Source organism: Artemia sp. Qi Xiang Cuo, chromosome 21 (assembly GCF_049724085.1).
Source record: "Artemia sp. Qi Xiang Cuo chromosome 21, ASM4972408v1, whole genome shotgun sequence".
NCBI classification, from domain to species: Eukaryota; Metazoa; Arthropoda; class Branchiopoda; order Anostraca; family Artemiidae; genus Artemia; species Artemia sp. Qi Xiang Cuo.
In genome coordinates, this window is record NC_142814.1 from 43,856,836 (window position 1) to 43,868,286 (window position 11,451).

General features: G+C 34.4%; 1 protein-coding gene across 1 annotated transcript in view; it reads right to left on the bottom strand.

Moving 5' to 3' along the window:
* The window catches only part of LOC148939598 (uncharacterized), a 44,600-nt gene extending 38,107 nt beyond the window's left edge, over nucleotides 1–6,493 (bottom strand). Inside the window, exon 1 of the mRNA XM_089106804.1 lies at nucleotides 6,418–6,493. The gene's annotated coding sequence lies outside the window, so the exon portion shown is untranslated. The remainder of the gene's footprint in view (nucleotides 1–6,417) is intronic.
* Between the last annotated feature and the right edge of the window lie 4,958 nt (nucleotides 6,494–11,451).

Here is an 11,451-nt window from a genome sequence, read left to right on the forward strand (position 1 = left end):
ACTTTCTTCTTCTTCTTCTATTTAACAGCAGGCGGGCATTTCAGTAAAACTATTTAGCCCTTTTCCTTTTGCTTCACTCTGTGGGCTACAGAGCTACTGGCTTGATTGCCTCATATTTATTAGATATATTCAGATATCTTTCAGCAGATCTTTCGACTCTAGGAGTTCAAATATAAGATGATATATGTCGATTTCTATGCTCTGTGTGCAGGTATAGTTGGCTAGGCTCTTGACTGATAGTGGGATTTTGTGGTGTTTGAAGTATTTTAACAATTTAGAAAGCAAGGTATGTTGTGCAGACGTCAGCATATTACATTCAAATAGGCAATGGTCAATTGTTTCATTATTCATATTACAATGCCTGCAAAGAGGGAACAGGGGAATTGAACCACTTGAATTAGAAATCTTGTATGAGAATGCAAGGAAATTTAGTCCATTTGTTCCAGAACGAATTCTATGATAAATTTTAGAAAGATACTTATTGGGAAATGGGGAAAGGATAGGATTAATCTTATTAAAAATAATATCTGATAGCCTCCATCTGTAAATATCTCTAATTGGGATTGGTCTCCCACTTGGCTGGTCAATATTTATAGCATTTTTTGCTATTTCATCAACCTGATGATTACCACTTATGCCAGAGTGGCTAGGAATGTACTGAAAGTAAGTGTTTATACCACTTGAAGCAAGATTATCAATAATACTGAGACAATGATAAGTGTCAATGTCCAACTTATATTGAGGAGCTGAGGCCAGCAACTCCAGGCTTGATAAAGAGTCGGAATAGATGATAATATTATTCAAATTTTCAATCGAAGATTGGTTTTTCTTAAGGTATTCTAATGCCATGATTATGGCATTTAACTCAGCAGACATTATAGATAAATTAGTAAATAATCTCTCGCCCATTGCAATTTTCAGGTGAGGAAGGAAAACACCACTTGCAACCTTCTCATTCATTTTTGTCCCATCAAAAAATATTTGGAAGTGATTTTTATAGGTAATTGTATTAAGTTCTGGAAATTTTTTCTGAACAAAAGCAATGGGGGTTAAATCTTTATTCCATTTTGAAAATCCAGTATTTATTATGGGAAATGACCACTTCCATGGAGGGGATGGGGTCATAGTAGGTGCAATAGACTTTGCTGGTACAGGGAACTTCTTTTGAATATTGGCATACTCATCTGCAATACCTCTATACATGGCTGGATTTCTTAACCAATTATGTACTGTGTGTGAGCTATTTGATTCAATTTTTGTAAGATATTTTATCAAGAGAAAGCTACGTCTCTCCCTTATTGTTGTTAATCCACTCTCCATAAGCAGAAACTTGGTGCTTGTGGGTTTCCTAAGACCAAATATGAGACATATTATATCATTTTGTGTTGTTTCAATTTTTTGCATCTGGGTCTTTGCACATGCACCATATACGATGAGCCCATAGTCAATATGGGGTCTTATATGTGATTTATAAAACTGGAGTAAGGTTTTCTCCTTACAGCCCCAGGGTGTGGAAAGAAGTCTTTTTAGTATATTTGCTTTTCTATAACATTTTTTTATTGTGTTTGAAATGTGGAGGTGGAAATCAAGTTTTTGGTCAAGCATGAGACCTAGGTAATTAATATTATCATCTTCTGGAATAGTTGTTTTATTTAGAGTTAGTTTTGCATTAACATGGTTTCGCTTCCTGTGAAATTGGATTATTTTTGACTTGGTGGGTGCAATGGGTAAATCTGAATGTTGAGAGAATTTTTCAAACTGGAAAAGTGACTTTTGCAGATTTGACTGTGCTATCTGAAAGGTTTTGTCAGATGACCATAGCACCAGATCATCAGCATATTGTAGATTCGTGTGGGGTAGGTTCATGTCCCAGAGATATAGGGCAAATAGGAGGCAACTGAGGACTGCTCCCTGAGGTAGGCCTTTGGATATTGTCTTTTGGGGTGAAGAGGCTGAACCAACACAAACAATGAAACTTCGCACTTCTATAAAGGATTTAATAAAAGATACTAGCTTGGGAGGTACTCCAAGGTTTGCAAGTTTATTTAAAAGGATTTGGTGGTTCACATTGTCATATGCTCCTTCAAAATCAAGGAAAGCTGCCACTAGGATATTATTTTTTGAGAAAGATTCATTTATTGCATTTGTTAGCAAAATGAAAGCATCTGTTGAGGAGTGGTATTTCCTGAATCCAGTTTGAGTGTGTGGGATCATGTTATTTTTCTCAACAAACCAGAGGAGTCTGTGATAAATCATTTTCTCCATTATTTTCCCCATCACAGGTGTAATCATTATGGGCCTATAAGACTCAGGGTTATCTTTTGGTTTATTTTTCTTTAGGATTGGTAGGAGGGACGAACATTTCCATATATTGGGGAACCTAGAGGATGCCCAAGCGTGATTATAACAATTTAGCAGTTCTTGTTTGTATGAAGGTGTGAGATTCTTTATCCATGTAGGGTGTATATTGTCATAGCTGCTGCTAGTTTTGGACCTAATATGATGTATTGCATTATTCAATTCCTGGATTGAAAATGGATTAGTTATGTACTCGGATCCTGGGCGTGGTTGTTAACTAGGGTTCATATGAATTGTGGACATATTTCTTTGATTGTTTGATGTTAGCTTATTAACAAAAAGAGTTGCAAATAGGTTAGCCTTTTCAATATCATTTTCATAATGGGTATTATTATGTATAAGCTCATACAGGAATGGGTTGGGAGAAGTCTTTTTCCCACATATGTGGCTTATGACTTTATGTATAATTGGCTCATGCGTTTCTCTGGAGAGATTATTTGCAAAATTATTCCAGTATTTATATTTAGCATCTATTATAGTCCTTTTTAGATTAGATTAGTAATATTTTTAAATATGTAGTAGGTGTTGGTTTTTTTATGAATTCTGTCCTAGCTGCCTTTTTTATCTTCCATTTATTTAGGCACTCATTTGTCCACCATGCTTTAGGAATTTGTTTAGGGAATGTTTTCTTAGGTGTTGTCCTGGGGATAGCATGATTAGCTGTATTTATTAGTAAAGATGTCAAGGCTTCAGCATGTGTGTCAACTGTTGTGTTAGAAATGCATGAGCTTTGGGTGAAACTTGTAATTTCATCATTTAGCTTATTTTGGAAAATAGACCAATTTGCTTTAGTATTGATATATTTGGAGGTATGAGATGAAGTTTCAGCAGGTTCATTTAGGGAGCAAACTATAGCAAAGTGGTCTGTACACAGACTATCAATTTTATTTATGTAAATTTTGTTCAAAAAATTTAAAGACACAATTTGTGGGTCAATTGTGGAGAATTTGGCACTTTTGGGGTTAAAATATGTATTTAGGTTTGGAGGGGTAGCAACAGCTAATTCATTATTATTTGAAGTCATATGCTCAATAAATTTACCAGCTTTATTTGCTGGTTTATTCCCCCACAAAAGGCTGTGGGCATTGAAATCACCACAAATAATGATGTTTTTTAACATATTAGAATTATTTATATAATTAAAGAAATCCTTGGCATCTGAAGTTTGGCCATTAGGGTTATAAAAGCTTATTATGTAGGTTTTTAAATTATTCAGCCAAACACTTATACCAATTACATCAACATCATTTTCAAAATCTGGAAAATTGATGCCACAAAATTTTATATTATTATTAACTAATAAAGCTACACCACCTCCTTTTCTCTCTGAAGATCTATCCTTTCTCAGGATAGTGTATCCCAGAGACTTAATTTGTTGATTTTGGGTTAAATGAGTTTCCTGGAGGCAAGCAATATTAATGGAATTATTATTCATAAATGATATTGGTTCATTTAGCTTATTTTCTGTGAGTGATCTTACATTCCATTGGAGTATTGATAAATGTTGTGTTGTTGATTTATTCTTCATATGACTGTGTATCAATGTTCAGCTTTGTTAAAAGTAAAGCAAGATCTTTTTTTGCTTGAATGAGCATATCATCTTGGATGTAGATTTTTGCCAATTCTGCAATAATTTTTGTTTTCTGTAGTTGATGTATGTTCATGGCCTGAACTGCATTACAGTTTAGAATGAATAAGCATATATTTGGGGATTGCATTTTTGGTAGTGCATCCTGTTTGTTGGTTAAGGGATTGATTCCTGGTAGTGTTTCTGGTGTGTTTCTTCTTGGGAGGGAGGGCCAGGCTGGCCTCATCTCACCGGAAAACAAGGCTTGCTGGCTTGGTGATTCCTTCTGATAGGGATTTGAGCTAGGGGGCTTTGAAGATGTTGTTTTATATGGGGTGCTTGATGCATTTGGGGCATTTGACTTGGGAGTTTTGGTTGGTTTCATTACAGGCTTTATTTGGTATTGTTGGGCAGCATTTGCTTCCATTGCTGCAAAGGGGTATGGGATGGCCTTCTCTGTTGATATTTGGAGTGTTAGAGCTCTTTTCTTGTATGCAGGGCATAATGATTTATTTGTAGATTCATGAGGACCTTTTCAATTGATGCATGTAGGCTGGGTGTTTTTGCAAGTTGTCAACTCTTTAGGATGGAAAGATTTACAATTACTACACTCTTGGAGAATTTCATTGCATTTTGAAACACTTCTGACACTGAATAGGCTTAGGTTTGTATTCCTTGTGTGGTTTGATTTGCCCAAATAGGAATAATTTTTCTGGGATATCAATTTTATCCTTTAGTGTGAATAAGAAGGATCTACTAGTTTTTAGGCCAGTAGAGTTAGGTTTTCCAAGTTTATGTCAGGTAATAAAATTTCTTCTGTATGACATGTTAGTGGGGATCATATATGAAATAAGACAACTAAAAAGTCTTCTGTTTAACTTTATTCATACTTCTCTATAATAATTTAATGTTTAAAAAGTCATACAGATGACTTTATATCAATCTCCATGTTTAAAGGAACCACAATAATGTCTTTTGTTTGACTTTATAGTGCTTTCTATATAAGAGTAAATGACAATATTTGTTGGGTATTTGTTTAGCCTTGTGACACCTGATAAGGAGACATGTTAAGAAAACAATTCTTACTTTAAAATATGTATAATGATCCTAGTTCTTATATTATCCAACGGGAGAACCTTTATCATCAAGTCTTTCCTCTAAAAATCCTTCTTTTTCAAACTTAAAAGAAAATGTTTCCAAAGCCCATGCTAAAAGTACAACATTGCTTAAGTCTTTTGAAATTGCTACTGTAAACTGCCGCCAAATAAGTTGTTTTATAGATAGCGTTTAGCATGTGTGTCAAAAAACGTGTTTAAAGAAAAAGTAGTGGTAAATTGAAATTATAGAAATTGTGAATCAAAATGAAATTTTAGCCACTGCTCATTAAAAAAACAGAATTTTCGCCAGTGCTCATTAAAAAAAAACTCATAAAAAAAAATTCCGTGCATCTTTTGTAACCTAACCTGATAACTTCAATTCAAAATCAACGGATTTCATATAATTTTTTTTATATTATTTCATTTCTTTTCAATGCTGTGCATATTTTGTATTTTTGGTTTTTCACCAAAAATAAAACATTTTATTTTCGCCACTGCTATTAATATTTTGTATTTACGCCACTGCTATTCGCCCTTCGCCACTGCTCTTTCAAAAAAAAAATATTAAAAAGACCAGGCATGAACACTATCTATAAAAGAACTTATTAGGCGGCAATTTAAAAAGACTTAAGCATTGAATTTTCAATGTGGTGATATTTGGAAACTTTTTCTCTTTTGAGGATTTTTAAAGGAAAGACTTGATGATAAAGTTTCTCCCATTGGATAATATGAGAACTAGGATCATTATACATATTTTAAAGTAAGAATTGTTTTCTTAACATGTCTCCTTATGAGGTGTCACAAGGCTAAACAAATACCATTTGTTGCTTAGAGTATAAAGAACCAATTACTTTAATAGTCAAACATTGCTCATCCCCCATTTTCTTAGCATATTTCTTTCTCAGTAGCCCCTGACTTGGAACTTTACCAGTGAACCTTAAAAAATGATCAATTTAAGTAGGCTATATTATAATGTTTTAAAGTATGGTAGGCTAGTTTTCAGAATTGGGAATGCTAAACTTAAAACAATCAAATGCTACCACTCTTTGTCTTGTAAAATTTCATTTGGCAGAATTCTGACTTTAGAGTGGTACAGGGACAAAATAAGGAATCTTACAGTAGGCCTATGGTAGCTAATTCTTTAATGTTGTTAAGATGGTTCCTTTTGAGGTGCTGTCTATCTAGAATGCTACCAAAATTAAGGCTGTAGACCTACTTTTAAAATTTTTGGTATACCAAATTTCAAAAAACTAACATAACTATGCCTAGACTAATTTCTAGCAGGCTAGCCTAGGCACTTAATGTAGCCTAGACCTTCACCAAGAATTGAGTCCCATTAGCATTGGAACGTAATATAAAAACCGGTGTGTTCGACCAAATAGTTGCAATACCTACTGTCTGAAGTAAATAGCAGCAAACAATTCAAAAGCCCTAATAGATAATAGAATATCCTAAGGGAAAATTTAGCTTATCTTCCTTTCATTCTAAATCACCCAGGTTTTCTAATTCTTTTAGATGGCAGGACAGATTTAAACAAAGTAAGCGAATTTCACTAGTTAGTGTTGTTCCATGTTTTGGTCCTTTTTACGAGACAAGTGCAACGTCAAATACCACTTGGTTGTACTCAGGGTGCCACCAAAATTTTTAGATTTTTAAAGTATATTCATTCCAAAGGTGATATTCTATGCTCAGCCTTCCCAAGATTTTTCTCTTCAAAATTTCGTTAATGGACGCCATTGTGTAGATTTATGAATAAAAACTACAGGTATCAGTGGTGCTAATTCATAAAAAACGGTAGAAATACTCGGGTTTGTCATCTATACTAATACTGAGGATTAAAATTTTTTTTTTTAATTTAAGGATTGTAAATTACTTGGATAAACAAGTTTTTTACTTAAACGTAAGGAACAACATTAAAAGTTAGGACGAACAGCAATTACTCAGTATATGAGGAGGAAGACCCTTCCTCAGTCCCTTCCTCTTTACGTTACAGTTTTTAGTGCTATAAAAATGCTTAAAATGTTTTATGTTTTATAGCTGCTTCGAACTGTCAGTTGAAAAAATTTGTTTTTTTTATATCTGTTCTTTCTTTAAATGATGACGGAAAGTACACCTCCCCTTCCCCGTGAAATATATTCCCCCTTAAAAAAACTTCCCTCACAAAATTTTCTAGTGTAGAAACTCTCCGTTTCGACAATTTTCCCGCATACATTCCCCCTAGAAAATTCTCCTTCAAATATCCTTTCTCTCCAAAAAATCCCCTAACAATTCCTCCTTGAATGTTATCCTTATTTTCTTTTGAAAGAATGTTTGTATTTTCTCCACATTAAAGACTCATTAGTAAAGGATAAAGCAAGGCAATCAATAAGCTTTTCACATACGAATTCCAGAAAATCTCTCCAGGAACTGTCGTCCCGACAGAAAACTCTCCCCATGGAAAATAGACCCCCTCCCCCGGCTGAAAATTCTCTCTGGAAAGATTTTATTATAATTCCCAATGACAAATAATGTATTTAAACAATATGCAAATTGCGAGACTTGCAGCCCTCTCTGCAAGTGCTCTTGGGGATATGTCATCCCAAAATAATTGGATTCAGTTGACTAGAAATAACTCAAATAAACCAAAATTAACCACCATTGATTTAGACAAAATTATTGTTCAGACTAACAAGATGGTAGCCCAAATCTCTCTTTTTTTCAAAAAAAGATTTCAAAAAAGCTTATTTCTATAGATTTTACACAAAGCTTAATAGTTTAAGATCTTTAAGTACTACTGAAGCTGTCACGAGTTCAGGAATTGAGTAGAGAAGGAGGATTGCACCTCCTCTTTGTGTAGATGCAGTTTGCTTTTGTGCAGTTTTCACTTAGTTTTTTGCAAATATGCGAAGACAACACTAAAAAGCCAAATAAGGGACATTACCTACGCATAAGATGCATTTGTAAATTGCAAAATCGTAAACTGTAAATTTTTTCCGTGTTTCCAACAAACCCAGTGAGTAAAGAAGATCAGAATCAAAGAAACAGAGAGAAAGTGAACGTTGGGAAAATGAATAAAAGGCAAATGAAAAAAAAACTACTTTACGAATGGCCCAGTTTAAATCACCAATAAGTTGACCATAAAGTGTCAAAACTTTAATTGAACTTACATTAAGAGAATACTAATAAAAAGAGAAAGATAAATACTAACGCATATTAATCAATGACTATTCAATTGAAATGTTCATAAGTAAAATAGCTAATTATCTGCCTTGTTATGCTTACTTAGCAATTTTACTTTACAAAATTGAGAATTAATGCTTAATGCAAATTGGTTTCTAGAATCACATAAAATAAGGCTTTGTAAAACTTGATTAATGTATTTTCGATTGAATATGGTTTCTTTTTTTTCAAAAATAAGAGAATAGTCTTTATATTATTTGTCATTTGGTTCAGATTCAGATTCTTTTGATTGTAGAACAGTTCGTGGAAACCAACGGTAAGTAATGAGCGATGCGGATCAATAGTAACCGAAACTGAAAGAATACGTCTTGCTAACAATAAATACATCAAAAGAATTGAATTTTGATGCTTATTCAAAATATTTCTAGTTCATCACATTTAATGGTACCCATCAAAAGTTACAAGCCTGAGAATATTTGTCTAATTTTTGAAAAAGGGAGGAAACTCCCCCAAAGTATCAAGTGATCTTAATAAAAATCAATCCATAAGATTCAGATACCTGTAACCCCTGCTGTAGAAGTTTCAAGCTCCAATGTACAAAATGTGGAATTTTGTATTTTTGCCAGAAGATAGATCACGAATTCGTGCTTAGTTGTTTTTTTTCTTTTTTTTCCATTGGTAATCATATCAAACCAGTGATCATCGCTCATTTGATCGGAAATCATATGTTCTAATGCAGTTTTTGAGTGACCAAAAATGATGGAGGGCAGCTAGCCCCCTCCCACGCTCATTTTTCCCCAAAACTACCCGATCAAATTTTGAGATAGCGATTTTATTCAGCATAGTCGAAAAATATAATAACTCTGTCTTTGAGGATGACTTAACCCACCCAACCCCCCCCCCCCGTCCCCAGGGGAAGGGCTGCAAGTTTTGAACTTTTCTCATTGTTTGCATTTAGGATTGGTTATTGAGAAGAATACAGATATTTTCTGGCAAAGGAGTCAGGGGGGGGGGGTTGCGTGGGAGGATCTTTCCATAAAAGAGTTTTTCATGGGGTATGGGGATTTTCTATGGATGCGGAGCAGGATTTTCCAGTATTATTTAAAAAAAACAATTAGAAATTAGATAAAAAGCTCTTTTTTTAATGGAAAGTAAGGAGCAACTTTAAAACTTAAAATTAACAGAAATTATTACGCTTGTGAGGGGGTTACCCCCTGGTCAATAACTCCCTCTTGACGCTAAAGTTTTTTTCTAGTACCTTTAAAAGAGCTATTTATTCTATTTAAACAGCCTTTTTGATTCAGGTGTTATTCTCAAGGAATTGGGACACAGTTCGAACTTAAGCCTACAGAGCATGGCATTGACAAGGGAGCAACCCCCTCATATACGTAATAATTTCTGTTCGTTTTAAGTTTTAATGTTGCTCCTTTCTTTATGTTGAAAAACATATTTTTTAAATTTAATCTCGTCATGGGTTCAGGAAAATGTTTCTAGCTTTTGAAAGAAATCACTAGCAAAAAAATCACTAGGCAATGAAAAAAAATCACTAGAAATAGCGATTAATCACTCAGGGTGGCAACCCTGAATGAGATTGACCCAATCATAGAGTGTTGATCTCGTTGCGCTTAGAATATTTAGTTGCAGCTTTAAAGTTATTTAAAGGAGGGTGTTGAATTAAATCAAAACACACTATGTACACGCAGGTTGTCAATGGGTTATATAAAAAAACACCTTAAGACTATTAAGCTAAGTTTTTCAGGACTACTCATATTACCATCACTTTTGCTACTTCTCTTACTATTGACGTAAATCAAAATAGTTTAAGTGCAATCAGGTTGTAAAAATGGCATAGACGATATATGTTAGGACAGTAAAAGGGTATAAAATAGAAACTTTCAGAGAAAGTAGGTGTTGCTCTAAAACTAAATCCAATGGCTGTGTCTTCATGCTGGTTCTCAGAGGGAATCATCAGCAAAATCTTAAGAGAGGCTGAGCATATCCAGTGGAAATTTTCCGAACAACTACTATTTCTACTACCACTACTACTGATACCACTACTATTGGACAAAACCGAAAGGGTTTAAGTGCATTCAGGTTCTCAAAATGGTATTGGTACAATATCTCAGAAACCCAATAGGATATTTTCAGGATATAGGACAAGTTTGATTTTTAGGAAAAGTTCAGGATGGATGTAAAAATAAAACAAAACATATAGTATCTATACAGATTGCGACTCTGTGTCGACAGAGACGACTGCGACTGATGACTGCTAGGGATTGGGGCTACAATCGACTTTAACTGCAACAGCTACACTTATGTATCCACAGCTACTCATGATTACGTCTGCAACTATTTACGACTCTGACTTGACGCAGTGAGTGTGACTACTTTCTACTGTGACTCCTTTGGACTGCAACCGTGACTATTTGGAACTGCGACTGCGGCTACATGAGACTAAAACTATTTTGACTGTTACTGTGACTGGTTGTAATTGCTACTATTGCTACAAGGACTACTGCTGCTACAGTTACTACTTTTCCAAGAAAAATTACAAGATATTTTTCAAGCAATAGCTATTATTACTGCCACTACTACTGCTACCACTACTATTGAATAAAACCAAAAAGTCTTAAGTGCATCCAGATTGTCAATGATACAATGTCTCGAAAAACAGAAAAGGATATTTTGAGGATACATGATAAGTTTGATTTTTCAGAAAAAGTTCAGGGCAGATATAAAAATAAAACAAAACGTTCTTTTTCTACTCAGATTGTCAAAAGGGCATGTATGAACATGCCAGTTAGGGGTGTTACATTGGATCCTTTAGAGTATATTGTTGGGTTGATGAATTAAATCAAAAAACTCTTTGTCCATCCCAGTTTACTATTTGGGCGTATTTGCGATATCTTAGGAAAAAATATAGTTATTAAGTTGAAACTTTCTCGGCATGATGACGAGATATTTGGCAAACCCACAATATGCATGCAGGTTGTCAAAATTTCGTATGAGCAATATCTCAGAAACGACAGAGGGTATTAAGTTGAACCTTTCAGGGCAGCTACTACTGCTTCGTCTATTGCTAAAGCAATCACCAATATTACTATTGACACTTTTTACTTGTCTAACCGATGTGACTATTTGCACTTGTGACTGCGACTATTTGTGAACGTGATAAATTGCAGATCCCACATCTGGTGACTGCGACTCTTATTACTTATACCTGTGACTACTTGGAACAGCGATTGTGACTACAAGTGGCTTTAATTGCAA